This window comes from Mustelus asterias, unplaced genomic scaffold (assembly GCF_964213995.1).
Source record: "Mustelus asterias unplaced genomic scaffold, sMusAst1.hap1.1 HAP1_SCAFFOLD_36, whole genome shotgun sequence".
Lineage (NCBI taxonomy): Eukaryota > Metazoa > Chordata > Chondrichthyes > Carcharhiniformes > Triakidae > Mustelus > Mustelus asterias.
Genome location: NW_027590118.1, coordinates 3,782,313 through 3,806,014, shown reverse-complemented (window position 1 = coordinate 3,806,014; position 23,702 = coordinate 3,782,313).

Here is a 23,702-nt window from a genome sequence, read left to right as displayed (position 1 = left end):
CCCGCCCTTTCAATGAGTAGTAACCCTATAGATGAGGGGTGGCCCACCGTCAATGAGGAGTGACTGCTCTAAATGAGGAGCCCCCCCATCATTGAGCAGTGCGCCCCGTCAATGACGAAAGACCCCTCTCAATGAGGAGTGTCCCCTGTCAATGAGGAGTGTCCCTCCGTCTATAAAGTGTACCCCCTGTAAATGAGGAGTACCCCCTGTCAATGAGGACAGCCCCCTGTCAATGAGGAGTGCCCCCTGTCAATGAGGAGTGTCCCCTGTCAATGAGGAGAGCCCCCTGTCAATGATGAGTGACCCCGTCAATGATGAGTGCCCACCCCCGTCAATAAGGAGTGAACCACCCCGTCAAAGAGGAGTGCCTCCTGTCAATGAGAAGGGCCCCCTGTGAATGTGGAGTGCCCCCTGTCAATGAGGAGTGCCCCCCCCCGTCTCTGAAGAGTCCACCCTGTCAACGAGGAGTGCCCCCCGTCAATAAGGAGTGCCCCCCCCCAATCAATGAGTAATCCCCCTGTTAACGAGAAGTGCCCGCTCTCAATGAGGAGTGCCCCCGGTCAATGAGGAGTCCCCCCCCCGTCTCTGAAGTGTGACCCCGGTCAATGAGGAGTGGCCCCGTCAATAAGGAGTGTCAGACGCCGTCAATGAGGTGTGCCCCCTGACAATAAGGAGTGCCCCCTGTCAATGAGGAGTGCCCGCTGTCAATGGGGAGTGCCCCCTGTCAATGGGTTTCGCCCCCTGTCAATGCGGAGTGCCCCCTTTCAATGAGGAGTGCCCGCTGTTAAATATGAGTGCCTCCGTCAATGTGGACTGCCCCCTGTCAATGAGGGGTGTCCCCTGTCAGCGAGGAGTGCCCGTTGTCAATGAGGAGAGCCCGCTGTCAATGCGGAGTGCCCCCTGTCAATGAAGTGTGCCCGCTGTCAATGCGGAGTGCCCCCTGTCAATGAGGTGTGCCCGCTGTCAACTAGGAGTGCCCTCTGTCAATGAGGAGTGCCCCCGTCAATGAGGAGAGCCCCCTGTCAATGAGGAGTAACTCTGTCAATGAGGAGTGCCCCACCGTCAATGAGGAGTGCCCCCACCCGTCAATGAGTAGTGCCCTCTGTCAATGAGAAATGCCCCTTTTCAATGAGTTTGCCCTGTCCATGAGGAGTGCCTGCTGTCAATGAGGAGTGCCCCCTGTTAATGAGGAGTGCTTCCTGTCAATGAGGAGTGCCTGCTGTCAATGAGGAGTGCCCGCTGTCAATGAGGGGTACCCCCTGTCAATGAGGCGTGCCCCCTTTCAACGAGGATTGCCCGCTGGCAACTAGGAGGGCCCGCTGTCAATGAGGTATGCCCCCTGTCAATGAGGAGAGCCCCCTGTCAATGAGGCGTGAACCCTGTCAATGGGGAGTGCCCCCCGCCCTTTCAATGAGTCGTAACCCTATAGATGAGGGGTGGCCCACCGTCAATGAGGAGTGACTGCTCTAAATTAGGAGCCCCCCCATCATTGAGCAGTGCGCCCCGTCAATGACGAAAGACCCCTCTCAATGAGGAGTGTCCCCTGTCAATGAGGAGTGTCCCTCTGTCTATAAAGTGTACCTCCTGTAAATGAGGAGTACCCCCTGTCAATGAGGACAGCCCCCTGTCAATGAGGAGTGTCCCCTGTCAATGAGGAGAGCCGCCTGTCAATGATGAGTGCCCCCCGTCAATGAGGAGTGCCCACCTCCGTCAATAAGGAGTGAACCACCCCGTCAAAGAGGAGTGCCTCCTGTCAATGAGAAGGGCCCCCTGTGAATGTGGAGTGCCCCCTGTCAATGAGGAGTGCCCCCCCGTCTCTGAAGAGTGCCCCCTGTCAACGAGGAGTGCCCCCCGTCAATAAGGAGTGCCCCCCCCAATCAATGAGTAATCCCCCTGTTAACGAGAAGTGCCCGCTCTCAATGAGGCGTGCCCCCGGTCAATGAGGAGTCCCCCCCCCCCGTCTCTGAAGTGTGACCCCGGTCAATGAGGAGTGGCCCCGTCAATAAGGAGTGTCAGACGCCGTCAATGAGGTGTGCCCCCTGACAATAAGGAGTGCCCCCTGTCAATGAGGAGTGCCCGCTGTCAATGAGGAGTGCCCCCTGTCAATGAGGAGTGCCCGCTGTTAAATATGAGTGCCCCCGTCAATGAGGAGAGCCCCCTGTCAATGAGGAGTAACTCTGTAAATGAGGAGTGCACCACCGTCAATGAGGATTGCCCCCACCCGTCAATGAGTAGTGCCCTCTGTCAATGAGAAATGCCCCTTTTCAATGAGTTTGCCTTGTCCATGAGGAGTGCCTGCTGTCAATGAGGAGTGCCCCCTGTTAATGAGGAGTGCTTCCTGTCAATGAGGAGTGCCTGCTTTCAATGAGGAGTGCCCGCTGTCAATGAGGAGTGCCCCCTGACAATGAGGAGGCCCCCCCTGTAAATGCGGAGGGCCTCCTGAAAATGAGGAGTGATCTCTGTCACTGAGGAGTGACCCCTGTCAATGATGAGTGCCCTCTGTCAATGATGAGAGCCTTCTGTCAATGAGGAGTGCCCGCCGTCAATGACGAAAGTCCCCGGTCAATGAGCAGTGCCCCCTGTCAATGCCAAGTGCCCACGCCAATGAGGAGTACCCCCTGTCAATGAGGAGTGTACCCTGTCAATGAGGAGACCCCCCTGTCAATGAGGAGTGTCCCCTGTCAATGAGGAGACCCCCCTGTCAATGAGGAGTGCCCCCTGTCAATGAGAACTTCACGCTGTCAATGAGGAGTGCCCCCTGTCAATGAGCTTTGCCCTTGTCAATGAGGCGCACCCCCTGTCAATGTGGAGTGCCCCCTGTCAATGAGGAGTGTCCCGTTCAATGAGGAGTGCCCGCTGTCAATGAGGAGTGCCCCCTGTCAATGAGGAGTGCCCCCTGTCAATGAGGAGTACCCCGTGTCAGTGGATATTGCCCTCTGTCAATGCGGAGGGCCCCCTGTCAATGTGGAGTTTCCGCTATCAACTATGAGTGCCCCCTGTAAATGTGGACTGACCCCTGTCAATGAGGAGTGCCCCCTGTCAATGAGGTGAACCCCCTGTCAATGAGGAGGACCCCCAGTCAATGTGGAGTGACCGCTATCAAGTATGAGTGTCCCATGTCAATGTGGACTGCCCCCTGACAATGAGGAGTGCACCCTGTCAATGCAGAGTGCCCCCTGTCAATGAGAAGTGCCCCCGGTCAATAAGGAATGCACACCCCCCCGCCAATGAGGAGTGCCCCCTGTCAATGAGGAGTGCCCCCTGCCAATGAGGAGTGCCCCCTGTCAATGAGGAGTGTCCCCTGTCAATGAGGAGTGCCCCGTGTCAATGGGTATTGCCCTCTGTCAATGCGGAGGGCTCCCAGTCAATGTGGAGTGACCGCTATCAACTATGAGTGCCCCCTGTCAATGTGGACTGCCCCCTGACAATGAGGAGTGCAGCCTGTCAGTGCAGAGTACCCACGCCAATGAGGAGTACCCCCTGTCAATGAGGAGTGCCCCCTGTCAAAGTGGAGACTCCCCTGTCAATGAGGAGTGGCCCTTGTCAATGAGGAGTACCCCCTGTCAATGAGAAGTGCCCATGGTCAATAAGGAATGCACACCCCCCCGCCAATGAGGAGTGCCCCCTGTCAATGAGAAGTGCACGTTCACAATGCGGAGTGCCCTCTGTCAATGAGCAGTGCCCCTGTCAATGAGAAGTACCCCCTGTCATGAGGAGTGCCCCCTGTCAATGAGGAGTGCCCCCTTTCAATGAGGAGTGCCCGCTGTCAATGAGGAGTGCCCCCTGTCAATGAGCAGTGCCCCTGTCAATGAGGAGTGCCCCCTGTCAATCAGGAGTGCTCCCTTTCAATGAGGAGTGCCCGCTGTCAATGAGGAGTGCCCCCTGTCAATGAGGAGTACCCCCTGTCATGAGGAGTGCCCCCTGTCAATGAGGAGTGCCCCCTTTCAATGAGGAGTGCCCCCTGTCAATCAGGAGTGCTCCCTGTCAATCAGGAGTGCTCCCTTTCAATGAGGAGTGCCCGCTGTCAATGAGGAGTGCCCCCTGTAAATGAGGAGTACCCCCTGTCAATGAGGAGTACCCCCTGTCAATGAGAAGTGCACCCGGTCAATAAGGAATTGACACACCCCCGCCAATGAGGTGTGCCCCCTGTCATTGAGAACTGCCCGCTGTCAATGAGGAGTGCCCCCTGTCAATGAGCTGTGCCCTTGTCAATGAGGGTATCCCCTGTCAATGAGGAGTGCCCCCTGTCAATGAGGAGTGCCTCTTTCAATGAGGAGTGCCCGCTGTCAATGAGGAGTGCCCCCTGTCAATGAGGAGTGCCCCCTGTCGATGAGAAGTGCCCGCTGTCAATGAGCAGTGCCCCTGTCAATGAGGAGTACACCCTGTCAATGAAGAGTGACCCTGTCAAAGAGGAGTGCCCCCTGTCAATGAGGAGTGCCCGCTGTCAATGACGTGTGCCCCCTGTCAATGAGGAGTGCTCTCTGTCAATGAGGAGTGCCCCCTGTCAATGAGGAGTGCCCCCTGTCAATCGGTATTGCCCCCTGTCAATGCGGAGTGCCCCCTGTCAATGAGGAGTGCCCGCTATCAACTTTGAGTGACCCCTGTCAATGTGGACTGCCCCCTGTCAAAAAGGAGTGCACCCTGTCAATGGGTTTAGCCCCCTGTCAATGCGGAGGGCCCCATGTCAATGAGGAGTGCCCCAACGTCAAAGAGGAGTGACCGCTCTAAATTAGGAGCCTCCCCATCATTGAGCAGTGACCCCGTCAATGACGAATGACCGCCGTCAATGAGGAGTGTCCCCTTTCAATGAGGAGTGTCCCCCCGTCTATAAAGTGTACCCCCTGTCAATGAGGAGTGCCCCCTGTCAATGAGGAGTGCCCCCTGTCAATGAGGATAGCCCCCTGTCAACGATGAGTGCCCCCCGTCAATGAGGAGTCCCCCCCCCCCCGTCAATAAGGAGTGAACCACCCCGTCAAAGAGGAGTGCCTCCTGTTAATGAGATGGGCCCCTGTCAATGTGGAGTGCCCCCTGTCAATGAGCAGTGCCCCCCCGTCTCTGAAGAGTGCCCCCTGTCAATGAGGAGTGCCCCCGTCAATAAGGAGTGCACCCCCGTCAATGAGTAGTCCTCCTGTTAACAAAAAGTGCCCGCTGTCAATGAGGAGTGACCCCGGTCAATGAGGAGTGACCCCGTCAATGAGGAGTGCCACCTGTCAATGAGGAGTGCCCCCTGTCAATAAGGAGTGCCCCCTGTCAATGCGGAGTGCCCCTGTCAATGAGGAGTGCCCGCTATCAACTATGAGTGCACCCTGTCAATGAGGAGTGCCCGCTGTCAATTCGGAGTGCCCTCTGTCACTTTGGAGTGCCCCCTGTCAATGAGGAGAGCCTCCTTGTCAATGAGGAGTAACCCTGTAAATGAGGAGTGCCCCACTGTCAATGAGGAGTGACCGCTGTAAATTAGGAGTCCCCCCATCATTGAGCAGTGCCCCCCGTCAGTGACGAATGACCCCTGTTAATGAGGAGTGTCCCCTGTCAATGAGGAGCTTCCCCCGCCGATAAAGTGGACCCCCTGTCAATGAGGAGTGCCCACGCCAATGAGGAGTACCCCCTGTCAATGAGGAGTGCCCCCTGTCAATGAGGAGTACCCCCTGTCAATGAGGAGTGCCCTCTGTCAATGAAGAGTGCCCTCTGTCAATGAGGAGTACCCCCTGTCAATGAGGAGTGCTCCCTGTCAATGTGGACTGCACGCTGTCAATGAGGAGTGCCCCCTGTCAATGAGGAGAGCACACTGTCAATGAGTAGTAAGCCTGTAAATGAGGAGATCCCCCTGTCAATGAGAAGTGCCCCCAGACAATAAGGAGTGCACCCCCCCGCCGTAAATGAGGAGTGCCTCCTGTCAATGAGGAGAGCACGCTGTCAATGAGGAGTAAGCCTCTAAATGAGGAGTGCTCCGCCGTCTATGAGGAGTGACCACTGTAAATTAGGAGTTCCCCCATCATTGAGCAGTCCCCCCCGTCAATGACGAATGACCCCTGTCAATGAGGAATGTCCCCGTCAATGAGGAGCGCCCACCCGTCTATAATGTGTACCCTCTGTCAATGATGAGTGCCCCACGTCAATGACGAGTGCTCCCACGCGTCAATGAGGAGTCCCCCCTTTCAATGAGGAGACCCCCCTGTCAATGAGGAGTACACCCTGTCAATGAGGAGAGCCCCCTGTCAATGAGAAGTGCCCCCGGTCAATAAGGAGTGCACACCCCTCCCGTAAATGAGGAGTGCCCCCTGTCAATTAGAAGTGCCCGATGTCAATGAGGAGTGCCGCTTGTCAATGAGCAGTGCCCCTGTCAATGAGGAGTACCCCCGCTCAATGAGGAGTGCCCCTTGTCAAAAAGGACTGCCCCCGTCAATGAGGAGTGCCCGCTGTCAATGAGGAGTGCCCCCTGTCAATGAGGTGTGCCCCGTGTCAATGGGTATTGCCCCCTGTCAATGAGGAGTGCCCCCTGTGAATGAGGATTGCCCCCTGTCAATGAGGAGTTCCCGCTGTCAATGATGAGTGCCCCCCGTCAATGAGGAGTGCCCACCCACGTCAATAAGGAGTGAACCACCCCGTCAAAGAAGAGTGCCTCCTATAAATGAGAAGGTCCCCCTGTCAATGTGGAGTGCCCCCTGTCAATGAGGAGTACCCCCTGTCAATGAGGAGTGGCCCTGTCAATGAGGAGTGCCCGCTGTCAATGAGGAGTGCCCGCTGTCAATGAGGAGTGCCCCCTGTCAATGAGGAGTGCACCCTATCAATGAGGAGTGCCCCCTGTCAATTTGGAGTGCCCCCTGTCAATGAAGTGTGCCCCCTGTCAATGAGGAGTGCCCCCTGTCAATGAGGAGTGCCCGCTATCAACTATGAGGGCCCCCTGTCAATGTGGACTGCCCCCTGTCAACAAGATTGCACCCTGTCAATGGGTTTTGCCCCCTCTGAATGCGGAGGGCTCCATGTCAATGAGGAGTGCCCGCTATCAAGAATAAGTGCCCTCTGTCAATGAGCAGTGCCCCGTCAATGAGATGTGCAACCCGCAATGAGGAGTAACCCTGGAAATGAGGCGTGAACCTGTAAATGATGAGTGTCTGCTGTCAATGACGTTTGCCCCCTGTCAATGAGGTGTGTCCCCTGTCAACGTGGAGTGCCCGCTGTCAATGAGGAGTGCCCCCTGTCAATGAGGAGTGCTCGCTGTCAATGAGGAGTGTCCCCTGTCAATGAGGAGTGCCCGTGTCTTTGGGTATTGCCCCCTGTCAATGCTGAGTGCCCCCTGTCAATGAGGAGTGCCCGCTATCAACTATGAGGGCCCCCTGTCAATGTGGACTGCCCCCTGTCAACAAGGAGTGCACCCTGTCAATGGGTTTTGCCTCCTCTCAATGCAGAGGGCTCCATGTCAATGAGAAGTGCCCGCTATCAAGAATAAGTGCACTCTGTCAATGAGTAGTGCCCCGTCAATGAGAAGTGAAACCCGCAATGAGGAGTAACCCTGGAAATGAGGCGTGACCCTCTAAATGATGAGTGTCTGCTGTCAATGACGTTTGCCCCCTGTCAATGAGGTGTGTCCCCTGTCAACGTGGAGTGTCCGCTGTCAATGAGGAGTACCCTCTGTCAATGAGGAGTGCCCTCTGTCAATGAGGAGTGCCCCGTGTCAATGAGGAGTGCCCCCAGTCAATGAGGAGTGCCCCCTGTCAATGAGGGGTACCCACTGTCGACGAGGAGTGCCCGCTATCAAGAATAAGTGCCCTCTGTCAATGAGTAGTGCCCCGTCAATGAGAAGTGCAACCCGCAATGAGGAGTAACCCTGGAAATGAGGCGTGACCCTCTAAATGATGAGTGTCTGCTGTCAATGACGTTTGCCCCCTGTCAAAGAGGAGTGCCCTCTGTCAATGAGGAGTGCCCCCTGTCAATGTGGAGTGTCCCCTGTCAATGAGGAGAGCCCCCTGTCAATCAGGCGTGAACCCTGTCAATGAGGAGTGCCCCCGCCCTTTCAATGAGAAGTAACCCTGTAGATGAGGAGTGCCCCACCGTCAATGGGGAGTGGCCGCTCTAAATTAGGAGCCCCCCCATTATTGAGCAGTGCCCCCCGTCAATGACGAAAGACCCCTCTCAATGAGGAGTGTCCCCTTTCAATGAGGAGTGTCCCCCCGTCTATAAAGTGTACCCCCTGTCAATGAGGAGTACCCCCTGTCAATGAGGAGAGCCCCCTGTCAATGAGAAGTGCCCCCTGTCAATGGGGAGAGCCCCCTGTCAATGATGAGTGCCCCCCGTCAATGAGGAGTGCCCACCCACGTCAATAAGGAGTGAACCACCCCGTCAAAGAAGAGTGCCTCCTGTAAATGAGAATGTCCCCCTGTCAATGTGGAGTGCCCCTTGTCAATGAGGAGAGCCCACCCCCCGTCTCTGAAGAGTGCCCCCTATCAATGAGGAGTGCCCCCCGTCAATACGGAGTGCCCCCCCCCCCCAGTTAACGAGACGTGCCCGCTGTCAATGAGGAGTGCCCCCGGTCAATGAGGAGAGCCCCCGTCAATAAGGAGTGCCACACGCAGTCAATGAGGAGTGCCCTCTGTCAATGAGGAGTGCCACTTGTCAATAAGGAGTGCCCTCTGTCAATGAGGAGTGCCCCCTATCAATGAGGAGTGCCCCCTGTCAATGGGTTTCGCCCCCTGTCAATGCGGAGTGCCCCCTGTCAATGAGGAGTGCCCGCTGTCAACTATGAGTGCCCCCGACAATGTGGACTGCCCCCAGTCAATGAGGGATGTCCCCTGTCAACGAGGAGTGCCCGCTGTCCATGAGGTGTGCCCGCTGTCAATGAGGAGCGCCCTCTGTCAATGAGGAGTGTCCTCTGTCAATGAGGAGTGCCCTCTGTCAATGAGAAATGCCCCTTTTCAATGAGTTTGCCCTGTCCATGAGGAGTGCCTGCTGTCAATGAGGAGTGCCCCCTGTTAATGAGGAGTGCTTCCTGTCAATGAGGAGTGCCTGCTTTCAATGAGGAGTGCCCGCTGTCAATGAGGAGTGCCCCCTGACAATGAGGAGGCCCCCCCTGTAAATGCGGAGGGCCTCCTGAAAATGAGGAGTGATCTCTGTCACTGAGGAGTGACCCCTGTCAATGATGAGTGCCCTCTGTCAATGATGAGAGCCTTCTGTCAATGAGGAGTGCCCGCCGTCAATGACGAAAGTCCCCGGTCAATGAGCAGTGCCCCCTGTCAATGCCAAGTGCCCACGCCAATGAGGAGTACCCCCTGTCAATGAGGAGTGTACCCTGTCAATGAGGAGACCCCCCTGTCAATGAGGAGTGTCCCCTGTCAATGAGGAGACCCCCCTGTCAATGAGGAGTGCCCCCTTTCAATGAGGAGTGCCCGCTGTCAATGAGGAGTGCCCCCTGTCAATGAGCAGTGCCCCTGTCAATGAGGAGTGCCCCCTGTCAATCAGGAGTGCTCCCTTTCAATGAGGAGTGCCCGCTGTCAATGAGGAGTGCCCCCTGTCAATGAGGAGTACCCCCTGTCATGAGGAGTGCCCCCTGTCAATGAGGAGTGCCCCCTTTCAATGAGGAGTGCCCCCTGTCAATCAGGAGTGCTCCCTGTCAATCAGGAGTGCTCCCTTTCAATGAGGAGTGCCCGCTGTCAATGAGGAGTGCCCCCTGTAAATGAGGAGTACCCCCTGTCAATGAGGAGTACCCCCTGTCAATGAGAAGTGCACCCGGTCAATAAGGAATTGACACACCCCCGCCAATGAGGTGTGCCCCCTGTCATTGAGAACTGCCCGCTGTCAATGAGGAGTGCCCCCTGTCAATGAGCTGTGCCCTTGTCAATGAGGGTATCCCCTGTCAATGAGGAGTGCCCCCTGTCAATGAGGAGTGCCTCTTTCAATGAGGAGTGCCCGCTGTCAATGAGGAGTGCCCCCTGTCAATGAGGAGTGCCCCCTGTCGATGAGAAGTGCCCGCTGTCAATGAGCAGTGCCCCTGTCAATGAGGAGTACACCCTGTCAATGAAGAGTGACCCTGTCAAAGAGGAGTGCCCCCTGTCAATGAGGAGTGCCCGCTGTCAATGACGTGTGCCCCCTGTCAATGAGGAGTGCTCTCTGTCAATGAGGAGTGCCCCCTGTCAATGAGGAGTGCCCCCTGTCAATCGGTATTGCCCCCTGTCAATGCGGAGTGCCCCCTGTCAATGAGGAGTGCCCGCTATCAACTTTGAGTGACCCCTGTCAATGTGGACTGCCCCCTGTCAAAAAGGAGTGCACCCTGTCAATGGGTTTAGCCCCCTGTCAATGCGGAGGGCCCCATGTCAATGAGGAGTGCCCCAACGTCAAAGAGGAGTGACCGCTCTAAATTAGGAGCCTCCCCATCATTGAGCAGTGACCCCGTCAATGACGAATGACCGCCGTCAATGAGGAGTGTCCCCTTTCAATGAGGAGTGTCCCCCCGTCTATAAAGTGTACCCCCTGTCAATGAGGAGTGCCCCCTGTCAATGAGGAGTGCCCCCTGTCAATGAGGATAGCCCCCTGTCAACGATGAGTGCCCCCCGTCAATGAGGAGTCCCCCCCCCCCGTCAATAAGGAGTGAACCACCCCGTCAAAGAGGAGTGCCTCCTGTTAATGAGATGGGCCCCTGTCAATGTGGAGTGCCCCCTGTCAATGAGCAGTGCCCCCCCGTCTCTGAAGAGTGCCCCCTGTCAATGAGGAGTGCCCCCGTCAATAAGGAGTGCACCCCCGTCAATGAGTAGTCCTCCTGTTAACAAAAAGTGCCCGCTGTCAATGAGGAGTGACCCCGGTCAATGAGGAGTGACCCCGTCAATGAGGAGTGCCACCTGTCAATGAGGAGTGCCCCCTGTCAATAAGGAGTGCCCCCTGTCAATGCGGAGTGCCCCTGTCAATGAGGAGTGCCCGCTATCAACTATGAGTGCACCCTGTCAATGAGGAGTGCCCGCTGTCAATTCGGAGTGCCCTCTGTCACTTTGGAGTGCCCCCTGTCAATGAGGAGAGCCTCCTTGTCAATGAGGAGTAACCCTGTAAATGAGGAGTGCCCCACTGTCAATGAGGTGTGACCGCTGTAAATTAGGAGTCCCCCCATCATTGAGCAGTGCCCCCCGTCAGTGACGAATGACCCCTGTTAATGAGGAGTGTCCCCTGTCAATGAGGAGCTTCCCCCGCCGATAAAGTGGACCCCCTGTCAATGAGGAGTGCCCACGCCAATGAGGAGTACCCCCTGTCAATGAGGAGTGCCCCCTGTCAATGAGGAGTACCCCCTGTCAATGAGGAGTGCCCTCTGTCAATGAAGAGTGCCCTCTGTCAATGAGGAGTACCCCCTGTCAATGAGGAGTGCTCCCTGTCAATGTGGACTGCACGCTGTCAATGAGGAGTGCCCCCTGTCAATGAGGAGAGCACACTGTCAATGAGTAGTAAGCCTGTAAATGAGGAGATCCCCCTGTCAATGAGAAGTGCCCCCAGACAATAAGGAGTGCACCCCCCCGCCGTAAATGAGGAGTGCCTCCTGTCAATGAGGAGAGCACGCTGTCAATGAGGAGTAAGCCTGTAAATGAGGAGTGCTCCGCCGTCTATGAGGAGTGACCACTGTAAATTAGGAGTTCCCCCATCATTGAGCAGTCCCCCCCGTCAATGACGAATGACCCCTGTCAATGAGGAATGTCCCCGTCAATGAGGAGCGCCCACCCGTCTATAATGTGTACCCTCTGTCAATGATGAGTGCCCCACGTCAATGACGAGTGCTCCCACGCGTCAATGAGGAGTCCCCCCTTTCAATGAGGAGACCCCCCTGTCAATGAGGAGTACACCCTGTCAATGAGGAGAGCCCCCTGTCAATGAGAAGTGCCCCCGGTCAATAAGGAGTGCACACCCCTCCCGTAAATGAGGAGTGCCCCCTGTCAATTAGAAGTGCCCGATGTCAATGAGGAGTGCCGCTTGTCAATGAGCAGTGCCCCTGTCAATGAGGAGTACCCCCTCTCAATGAGGAGTGCCCCCTGTCAAAAAGGACTGCCCCCGTCAATGAGGAGTGCCCGCTGTCAATGAGGAGTGCCCCCTGTCAATGAGGAGTGCCCCGTGTCAATGGGTATTGCCCCCTGTCAATGAGGAGTGCCCCCTGTGAATGAGGATTGCCCCCTGTCAATGAGGAGTTCCCGCTGTCAATGATGAGTGCCCCCCGTCAATGAGGAGTGCCCACCCACGTCAATAAGGAGTGAACCACCCCGTCAAAGAAGAGTGCCTCCTATAAATGAGAAGGTCCCCCTGTCAATGTGGAGTGCCCCCTGTCAATGAGGAGTACCCCCTGTCAATGAGGAGTGGCCCTGTCAATGAGGAGTGCCCGCTGTCAATGAGGAGTGCCCGCTGTCAATGAGGAGTGCCCCCTGTCAATGAGGAGTGCACCCTGTCAATGAGGAGTGCCCCCTGTCAATTTGGAGTGCCCCCTGTCAATGAAGTGTGCCCCCTGTCAATGGGGAGTGCCCCCTGTCAATGAGGAGTGCCCGCTATCAACTATGAGGGCCCCCTGTCAATGTGGACTGCCCCCTGTCAACAAGATTGCACCCTGTCAATGGGTTTTGCCCCCTCTGAATGCGGAGGGCTCCATGTCAATGAGGAGTGCCCGCTATCAAGAATAAGTGCCCTCTGTCAATGAGCAGTGCCCCGTCAATGAGATGTGCAACCCGCAATGAGGAGTAACCCTGGAAATGAGGCGTGAACCTGTAAATGATGAGTGTCTGCTGTCAATGACGTTTGCCCCCTGTCAATGAGGTGTGTCCCCTGTCAACGTGGAGTGCCCGCTGTCAATGAGGAGTGCCCCCTGTCAATGAGGAGTGCTCGCTGTCAATGAGGAGTGTCCCCTGTCAATGAGGAGTGCCCGTGTCTTTGGGTATTGCCCCCTGTCAATGCGGAGTGCCCCCTGTCAATGAGGAGTGCCCGCTATCAACTATGAGGGCCCCCTGTCAATGTGGACTGCCCCCTGTCAACAAGGAGTGCACCCTGTCAATGGGTTTTGCCTCCTCTCAATGCAGAGGGCTCCATGTCAATGAGAAGTGCCCGCTATCAAGAATAAGTGCACTCTGTCAATGAGTAGTGCCCCGTCAATGAGAAGTGAAACCCGCAATGAGGAGTAACCCTGGAAATGAGGCGTGACCCTCTAAATGATGAGTGTCTGCTGTCAATGACGTTTGCCCCCTGTCAATGAGGTGTGTCCCCTGTCAACGTGGAGTGTCCGCTGTCAATGAGGAGTACCCTCTGTCAATGAGGAGTGCCCTCTGTCAATGAGGAGTGCCCCGTGTCAATGAGGAGTGCCCCCAGTCAATGAGGAGTGCCCCCTGTCAATGAGGGGTACCCACTGTCGACGAGGAGTGCCCGCTATCAAGAATAAGTGCCCTCTGTCAATGAGTAGTGCCCCGTCAATGAGAAGTGCAACCCGCAATGAGGAGTAACCCTGGAAATGAGGCGTGACCCTCTAAATGATGAGTGTCTGCTGTCAATGACGTTTGCCCCCTGTCAAAGAGGAGTGCCCTCTGTCAATGAGGAGTGCCCCCTGTCAATGTGGAGTGTCCCCTGTCAATGAGGAGAGACCCCTGTCAATCAGGCGTGAACCCTGTCAATGAGGAGTGCCCCCGCCCTTTCAATGAGAAGTAACCCTGTAGATGAGGAGTGCCCCACCGTCAATGGGGAGTGGCCGCTCTAAATTAGGAGCCCCCCCATTATTGAGCAGTGCCCCCCGTCAATGACGAAAGACCCCTCTCAATGAGGAGTGTCCCCTTTCAATGAGGAGTGTCCCCCCGTCTATAAAGTGTACCCCCTGTCAATGAGGAGTACCCCCTGTCAATGAGGAGAGCCCCCTGTCAATGAGAAGTGCCCCCTGTCAATGGGGAGAGCCCCCTGTCAATGATGAGTGCCCCCCGTCAATGAGGAGTGCCCACCCACGTCAATAAGGAGTGAACCACCCCGTCAAAGAAGAGTGCCTCCTGTAAATGAGAATGTCCCCCTGTCAATGTGGAGTGCCCCTTGTCAATGAGGAGAGCCCACCCCCCGTCTCTGAAGAGTGCCCCCTATCAATGAGGAGTGCCCCCCGTCAATACGGAGTGCCCCCCCCCCAGTTAACGAGACGTGCCCGCTGTCAATGAGGAGTGCCCCCGGTCAATGAGGAGAGCCCCCGTCAATAAGGAGTGCCACACGCAGTCAATGAGGAGTGCCCTCTGTCAATGAGGAGTGCCACTTGTCAATAAGGAGTGCCCTCTGTCAATGAGGAGTGCCCCCTATCAATGAGGAGTGCCCCCTGTCAATGGGTTTCGCCCCCTGTCAATGCGGAGTGCCCCCTGTCAATGAGGAGTGCCCGCTGTCAACTATGAGTGCCCCCGACAATGTGGACTGCCCCCAGTCAATGAGGGATGTCCCCTGTCAACGAGGAGTGCCCGCTGTCCATGAGGTGTGCCCGCTGTCAATGAGGAGCGCCCTCTGTCAATGAGGAGTGTCCTCTGTCAATGAGGAGTGCCCCCTGTCAATGAGGAGTGCCCGCTGTCAACTATGAGTGCCCACGACAGTGTGGACTGCCCCCTGTCAATGAGGAGTGCCCCCTGACAATAAGGAGTGCCCCCTGTCAATAAGGAGTGCCCCCTGTCAATGAGGAGTGCCTGCTTTCAATGAGGAGTGCCCGCTGGCAATGAGGAGTGCCCCCTGACAATGAGGAGGCCCCCCCTGTAAATGCGGAGGGCCTCCTGAAAATGAGGAGTGATCTCTGTCACTGAGGAGTGACCCCTGTCAATGATGAGTGCCCTCTGTCAATGATGAGAGCCTTCTGTCAATGAGGAGTGCCCGCCGTCAATGACGAAAGTCCCCGGTCAATGAGCAGTGCCCCCTGTCAATGCCAAGTGCCCACGCCAATGAGGAGTACCCCCTGTCAATGAGGAGTGTACCCTGTCAATGAGGAGACCCCCCTGTCAATGAGGAGTGTCCCCTGTCAATGAGGAGACCCCCCTGTCAATGAGGAGTGCCCCCTGTCAATGAGAACTTCACGCTGTCAATGAGGAGTGCCCCCTGTCAATGAGCTTTGCCCTTGTCAATGAGGCGCACCCCCTGTCAATGTGGAGTGCCCCCTGTCAATGAGGAGTGTCCCTTTCAATGAGGAGTGCCCGCTGTCAATGAGGAGTGCCCCCTGTCAATGAGGAGTGCCCCTTGTCAATGAGGAGTACCCCGTGTCAGTGGATATTGCCCTCTGTCAATGCGGAGGGCCCCCGGTCAATGTGGAGTTTCCGCTATCAACTATGAGTGCCCCCTGTAAATGTGGACTGACCCCTGTCAATGAGGAGTGCCCCCGGTCAATGAGGTGAACCCCCTGTCAATGAGGAGGACCCCCAGTCAATGTGGAGTGACCGCTATCAAGTATGAGTGTCCCATGTCAATGTGGACTGCCCCCTGACAATGAGGAGTGCACCCTGTCAATGCAGAGTGCCCCCTGTCAATGAGAAGTGCCCCCGGTCAATAAGGAATGCACACCCCCCCGCCAATGAGGAGTGCCCCCTGTCAATGAGGAGTGCCCCCTGCCAATGAGGAGTGCCCCCTGTCAATGAGGAGTGTCCCCTGTCAATGAGGAGTGCCCCGTGTCAATGGGTATTGCCCTCTGTCAATGCGGAGGGCTCCCAGTCAATGTGGAGTGACCGCTATCAACTATGAGTGCCCCCTGTCAATGTGGACTGCCCCCTGACAATGAGGAGTGCACCCTGTCAGTGCAGAGTACCCACGCCAATGAGGAGTACCCCCTGTCAATGAGGAGTGCCCCCTGTCAAAGTGGAGACTCCCCTGTCAATGAGGAGTGGCCCTTGTCAATGAGGAGTACCCCCTGTCAATGAGAAGTGCCCATGGTCAATAAGGAATGCACACCCCCCCGCCAATGAGGAGTGCCCCCTGTCAATGAGAAGTGCACGTTCACAATGCGGAGTGCCCTCTGTCAATGAGCAGTGCCCCTGTCAATGAGAAGTACCCCCTGTCATGAGGAGTGCCCCCTGTCAATGAGGAGTGCCCCCTTTCAATGAGGAGTGCCCGCTGTCAATGAGGAGTGCCCCCTGTCAATGAGCAGTGCCCCTGTCAATGAGGAGTGCCCCCTGTCAATCAGGAGTGCTCCCTTTCAATGAGGAGTGCCCGCTGTCAATGAGGAGTGCCCCCTGTCAATGAGGAGTACCCCCTGTCATGAGGAGTGCCCCCTGTCAATGAGGAGTGCCCCCTTTCAATGAGGAGTGCCCCCTGTCAATCAGGAGTGCTCCCTGTCAATCAGGAGTGCTCCCTTTCAATGAGGAGTGCCCGCTGTCAATGAGGAGTGCCCCCTGTAAATGAGGAGTACCCCCTGTCAATGAGGAGTACCCCCTGTCAATGAGAAGTGCACCCGGTCAATAAGGAATTGACACACCCCCGCCAATGAGGTGTGCCCCCTGTCATTGAGAACTGCCCGCTGTCAATGAGGAGTGCCCCCTGTCAATGAGCTGTGCCCTTGTCAATGAGGGTATCCCCTGTCAATGAGGAGTGCCCCCTGTCAATGAGGAGTGCCTCTTTCAATGAGGAGTGCCCGCTGTCAATGAGGAGTGCCCCCTGTCAATGAGGAGTGCCCCCTGTCGATGAGAAGTGCCCGCTGTCAATGAGCAGTGCCCCTGTCAATGAGGAGTACACCCTGTCAATGAAGAGTGACCCTGTCAAAGAGGAGTGCCCCCTGTCAATGAGGAGTGCCCGCTGTCAATGACGTGTGCCCCCTGTCAATGAGGAGTGCTCTCTGTCAATGAGGAGTGCCCCCTGTCAATGAGGAGTGCCCCCTGTCAATCGGTATTGCCCCCTGTCAATGCGGAGTGCCCCCTGTCAATGAGGAGTGCCCGCTATCAACTTTGAGTGACCCCTGTCAATGTGGACTGCCCCCTGTCAAAAAGGAGTGCACCCTGTCAATGGGTTTAGCCCCCTGTCAATGCGGAGGGCCCCATGTCAATGAGGAGTGCCCCAACGTCAAAGAGGAGTGACCGCTCTAAATTAGGAGCCTCCCCATCATTGAGCAGTGACCCCGTCAATGACGAATGACCGCCGTCAATGAGGAGTGTCCCCTTTCAATGAGGAGTGTCCCCCCGTCTATAAAGTGTACCCCCTGTCAATGAGGAGTGCCCCCTGTCAATGAGGAGTGCCCCCTGTCAATGAGGATAGCCCCCTGTCAACGATGAGTGCCCCCCGTCAATGAGGAGTCCCCCCCCCCCGTCAATAAGGAGTGAACCACCCCGTCAAAGAGGAGTGCCTCCTGTTAATGAGATGGGCCCCTGTCAATGTGGAGTGCCCCCTGTCAATGAGCAGTGCCCCCCCGTCTCTGAAGAGTGCCCCCTGTCAATGAGGAGTGCCCCCGTCAATAAGGAGTGCACCCCCGTCAATGAGTAGTCCTCCTGTTAACAAAAAGTGCCCGCTGTCAATGAGGAGTGACCCCGGTCAATGAGGAGTGACCCCGTCAATGAGGAGTGCCACCTGTCAATGAGGAGTGCCCCCTGTCAATAAGGAGTGCCCCCTGTCAATGCGGAGTGCCCCTGTCAATGAGGAGTGCCCGCTATCAACTATGAGTGCACCCTGTCAATGAGGAGTGCCCGCTGTCAATTCGGAGTGCCCTCTGTCACTTTGGAGTGCCCCCTGTCAATGAGGAGAGCCTCCTTGTCAATGAGGAGTAACCCTGTAAATGAGGAGTGCCCCACTGTCAATGAGGAGTGACCGCTGTAAATTAGGAGTCCCCCCATCATTGAGCAGTGCCCCCCGTCAGTGACGAATGACCCCTGTTAATGAGGAGTGTCCCCTGTCAATGAGGAGCTTCCCCCGCCGATAAAGTGGACCCCCTGTCAATGAGGAGTGCCCACGCCAATGAGGAGTACCCCCTGTCAATGAGGAGTGCCCCCTGTCAATGAGGAGTACCCCCTGTCAATGAGGAGTGCCCTCTGTCAATGAAGAGTGCCCTCTGTCAATGAGGAGTACCCCCTGTCAATGAGGAGTGCTCCCTGTCAATGTGGACTGCACGCTGTCAATGAGGAGTGCCCCCTGTCAATGAGGAGAGCACACTGTCAATGAGTAGTAAGCCTGTAAATGAGGAGATCCCCCTGTCAATGAGAAGTGCCCCCAGACAATAAGGAGTGCACCCCCCCGCCGTAAATGAGGAGTGCCTCCTGTCAATGAGGAGAGCACGCTGTCAATGAGGAGTAAGCCTGTAAATGAGGAGTGCTCCGCCGTCTATGAGGAGTGACCACTGTAAATTAGGAGTTCCCCCATCATTGAGCAGTCCCCCCCGTCAATGACGAATGACCCCTGTCAATGAGGAATGTCCCCGTCAATGAGGAGCGCCCACCCGTCTATAATGTGTACCCTCTGTCAATGATGAGTGCCCCACGTCAATGACGAGTGCTCCCACGCGTCAATGAGGAGTCCCCCCTTTCAATGAGGAGACCCCCCTGTCAATGAGGAGTACACCCTGTCAATGAGGAGAGCCCCCTGTCAATGAGAAGTGCCCCCGGTCAATAAGGAGTGCACACCCCTCCCGTAAATGAGGAGTGCCCCCTGTCAATTAGAAGTGCCCGATGTCAATGAGGAGTGCCGCTTGTCAATGAGCAGTGCCCCTGTCAATGAGGAGTACCCCCGCTCAATGAGGAGTGCCCCTTGTCAAAAAGGACTGCCCCCGTCAATGAGGAGTGCCCGCTGTCAATGAGGAGTGCCCCCTGTCAATGAGGTGTGCCCCGTGTCAATGGGTATTGCCCCCTGTCAATGAGGAGTGCCCCCTGTGAATGAGGATTGCCCCCTGTCAATGAGGAGTTCCCGCTGTCAATGATGAGTGCCCCCCGTCAATGAGGAGTGCCCACCCACGTCAATAAGGAGTGAACCACCCCGTCAAAGAAGAGTGCCTCCTATAAATGAGAAGGTCCCCCTGTCAATGTGGAGTGCCCCCTGTCAATGAGGAGTACCCCCTGTCAATGAGGAGTGGCCCTGTCAATGAGGAGTGCCCGCTGTCAATGAGGAGTGCCCGCTGTCAATGAGGAGTGCCCCCTGTCAATGAGGAGTGCACCCTGTCAATGAGGAGTGCCCCCTGTCAATTTGGAGTGCCCCCTGTCAATGAAGTGTGCCCCCTGTCAATGAGGAGTGCCCCCTGTCAATGAGGAGTGCCCGCTATCAACTATGAGGGCCCCCTGTCAATGTGGACTGCCCCCTGTCAACAAGATTGCACCCTGTCAATGGGTTTTGCCCCCTCTGAATGCGGAGGGCTCCATGTCAATGAGGAGTGCCCGCTATCAAGAATAAGTGCCCTCTGTCAATGAGCAGTGCCCCGTCAATGAGATGTGCAACCCGCAATGAGGAGTAACCCTGGAAATGAGGCGTGAACCTGTAAATGATGAGTGTCTGCTGTCAATGACGTTTGCCCCCTGTCAATGAGGTGTGTCCCCTGTCAACGTGGAGTGCCCGCTGTCAATGAGGAGTGCCCCCTGTCAATGAGGAGTGCTCGCTGTCAATGAGGAGTGTCCCCTGTCAATGAGGAGTGCCCGTGTCTTTGGGTATTGCCCCCTGTCAATGCGGAGTGCCCCCTGTCAATGAGGAGTGCCCGCTATCAACTATGAGGGCCCCCTGTCAATGTGGACTGCCCCCTGTCAACAAGGAGTGCACCCTGTCAATGGGTTTTGCCTCCTCTCAATGCAGAGGGCTCCATGTCAATGAGAAGTGCCCGCTATCAAGAATAAGTGCACTCTGTCAATGAGTAGTGCCCCGTCAATGAGAAGTGAAACCCGCAATGAGGAGTAACCCTGGAAATGAGGCGTGACCCTCTAAATGATGAGTGTCTGCTGTCAATGACGTTTGCCCCCTGTCAATGAGGTGTGTCCCCTGTCAACGTGGAGTGTCCGCTGTCAATGAGGAGTACCCTCTGTCAATGAGGAGTGCCCTCTGTCAATGAGGAGTGCCCCGTGTCAATGAGGAGTGCCCCCAGTCAATGAGGAGTGCCCCCTGTCAATGAGGGGTACCCACTGTCGACGAGGAGTGCCCGCTATCAAGAATAAGTGCCCTCTGTCAATGAGTAGTGCCCCGTCAATGAGAAGTGCAACCCGCAATGAGGAGTAACCCTGGAAATGAGGCGTGACCCTCTAAATGATGAGTGTCTGCTGTCAATGACGTTTGCCCCCTGTCAAAGAGGAGTGCCCTCTGTCAATGAGGAGTGCCCCCTGTCAATGTGGAGTGTCCCCTGTCAATGAGGAGAGCCCCCTGTCAATCAGGCGTGAACCCTGTCAATGAGGAGTGCCCCCGCCCTTTCAATGAGAAGTAACCCTGTAGATGAGGAGTGCCCCACCGTCAATGGGGAGTGGCCGCTCTAAATTAGGAGCCCCCCCATTATTGAGCAGTGCCCCCCGTCAATGACGAAAGACCCCTCTCAATGAGGAGTGTCCCCTTTCAATGAGGAGTGTCCCCCCGTCTATAAAGTGTACCCCCTGTCAATGAGGAGTACCCCCTGTCAATGAGGAGAGCCCCCTGTCAATGAGAAGTGCCCCCTGTCAATGGGGAGAGCCCCCTGTCAATGATGAGTGCCCCCCGTCAATGAGGAGTGCCCACCCACGTCAATAAGGAGTGAACCACCCCGTCAAAGAAGAGTGCCTCCTGTAAATGAGAATGTCCCCCTGTCAATGTGGAGTGCCCCTTGTCAATGAGGAGAGCCCACCCCCCGTCTCTGAAGAGTGCCCCCTATCAATGAGGAGTGCCCCCCGTCAATACGGAGTGCCCCCCCCCCCCCCAGTTAACGAGACGTGCCCGCTGTCAATGAGGAGTGCCCCCGGTCAATGAGGAGAGCCCCCGTCAATAAGGAGTGCCACACGCAGTCAATGAGGAGTGCCCTCTGTCAATGAGGAGTGCCACTTGTCAATAAGGAGTGCCCTCTGTCAATGAGGAGTGCCCCCTATCAATGAGGAGTGCCCCCTGTCAATGGGTTTCGCCCCCTGTCAATGCGGAGTGCCCCCTGTCAATGAGGAGTGCCCGCTGTCAACTATGAGTGCCCCCGACAATGTGGACTGCCCCCAGTCAATGAGGGATGTCCCCTGTCAACGAGGAGTGCCCGCTGTCCATGAGGTGTGCCCGCTGTCAATGAGGAGCGCCCTCTGTCAATGAGGAGTGTCCTCTGTCAATGAGGAGTGCCCCCTGTCAATGAGGAGTGCCCGCTGTCAACTATGAGTGCCCACGACCGTGTGGACTGCCCCCTGTCAATGAGGAGTGCCCCCTGACAATAAGGAGTGCCCCCTGTCAATAAGGAGTGCCCCCTGTCAATGAGGAGTGCCTGCTTTCAATGAGGAGTGCCCGCTGGCAATGAGGAGTGCCCCCTGACAATGAGGAGGCCCCCCCTGTAAATGCGGAGGGCCTCCTGAAAATGAGGAGTGATCTCTGTCACTGAGGAGTGACCCCTGTCAATGATGAGTGCCCTCTGTCAATGATGAGAGCCTTCTGTCAATGAGGAGTGCCCGCTGTCAACTATGAGTGCCCCCGACAATGTGGACTGCCCCCAGTCAATGAGGGATGTCCCCTGTCAACGAGGAGTGCCCGCTGTCCATGAGGATTGCCCGCTGTCAATCAGGAGCGCCCTCTGTCAATGAGGAGTGCCCCCTGTCAATGAGGAGTGCCCCCTGTCAATGAGGAGTGCCCCCTGTCAATGAGTACCCCCTGTCAATGAGGAGTGCCTGCTGTCAATGAGGAGTGCCCCCAGTCAATGAGGAGTGCCTGCTGTCAATGAGGAGTGCCCCCAGTCAATGAGGAGTGCCCCCTGTCAATGAGGCGTGAACCCTGTCAATGGGGAGTGCCCCCCGCCCTTTCAATGAGTAGTAACCCTATAGATGAGGGGTGGCCCACCGTCAATGAGGAGTGACTGCTCTAAATGAGGAGCCCCCCCATCATTGAGCAGTGCGCCCCGTCAATGACGAAAGACCCCTCTCAATGAGGAGTGTCCCCTGTCAATGAGGAGTGTCCCTCCGTCTATAAAGTGTACCCCCTGTAAATGAGGAGTACCCCCTGTCAATGAGGACAGCCCCCTGTCAATGAGGAGTGTCCCCTGTCAATGAGGAGAGCCCCCTGTCAATGATGAGTGCCCCCCGTCAATGAGGAGTGCCCACCCCCGTCAATAAGGAGTGAACAACCCCGTCAAAGAGGAGTGCCTCCTGTCAATGAGAAGGGCCCCCTGTGGATGTGGAGTGCCCCCTGTCAATGTCAATGAGGAGTGCCCCCCCCGTCTCTGAAGAGTGCCCCCTGTCAACGAGGAGTGCCCCCCGTCAAAACGGAGTGCCCCCCCCCAATCAATGAGTAATCCCCCTGTTAACGAGAAGTGCCCGCTCTCAATGAGGAGTGCCCCCGGTCAATGAGGAGTCCCCCCCCCGTCTCTGAAGTGTGACCCCGGTCAATGAGGAGTGGCCCCGTCAATAAGGAGTGTCAGACGCCGTCAATGAGGTGTGCCCCCTGACAATATGGAGTGCCCCCTGTCAATGAGGAGTGCCCGCTGTCAATGAGGAGTGCCCCCTGCCAATGGGTTTCGCCCCCTGTCAATGCGGAATGCCCCCTGTCAATGAGGAGTGCCCGCTGTTAAATATGAGTGCCTCCGTCAATGTGGACTGCCCCCTGTCAATGAGGGGTGTCCCCTGTCAGCGAGGAGTGCCCGTTGTCAATGAGGAGAGCCCGCTGTCAATGAGGAGCGCCCTCTGTCAATGCGGAGTGCCCCCTGTCAATGAGGTGTGCCCGCTGTCAACTAGGAGTGCCCTCTGTCAATGAGGAGTGCCCCCGTCAATGAGGAGATCCCCCTGTCAATGAGGAGTAACTCTCTCAATGAGGAGTGCCCCACCGTCAATGAGGAGTGCCCCCACCCGTCAATGAGTAGTGCCCTCTGTCAATGAGAAATGCCCCTTTTCAATGAGTTTGCTCTGTCCATGAGGAGTGCCTGCTGTCAATGAGGAGTGCCCCCTGTTAATGAGGAGTGCTTCCTGTCAATGAGGAGTGCCTGCTGTCAATGAGGAGTGCCCGCTGGCAATGAGGAGTGCCCCTGTCAATCAGGAATGCCCCCTGTCAATGAGAAGTGCCCGCTGTCAATGAGGGGTACCCCCTGTCAATGAGGCGTGCCCCCTTTCAACGAGGATTGACCGCTGGCAACTAGGAGGGCCCGCTGTCAATGAGGAATGCCCCCTGTCAATGAGGAGAGCCCCCTGTCAATGAGGAGTAACTCTGTAAATGAGGAGTGCACCACCGTCAATGAGGAGTGCCCCCACCCGTCAATGAGTAGTGCCCTCTGTCAATGAGAAATGCCCCTTTTCAATGAGTTTGCTCTGTCCATGAGGAGTGCCTGCTGTCAATGAGGAGTGCCCCCTTTTAATGAGGAGTGCTTCCTGTCAATGAGGAGTGCCTGCTGTCAATGAGGAGTGCCCGCTGGCAATGAGGAGTGCCCCTGTCAATCAGGAATGCCCCCTGTCAATGAGAAGTGCCCGCTGTCAAAGAGGGGTACCCCCTGTCAATGAGGCGTGCTCCCTTTCAACGAGGATTGCCCGCTGGCAACTAGGAGGGCCCGCTGTCAATGAGGAATGCCCCCTGTCAATGAGGAGAGCCCCCTGTCAATGAGGAGTAACTCTGTAAATGAGGAGTGCACCACCGTCAATGAGGAGTGCCCCCACCCGTCAATGAGTAGTGCCCTCTGTCAATGA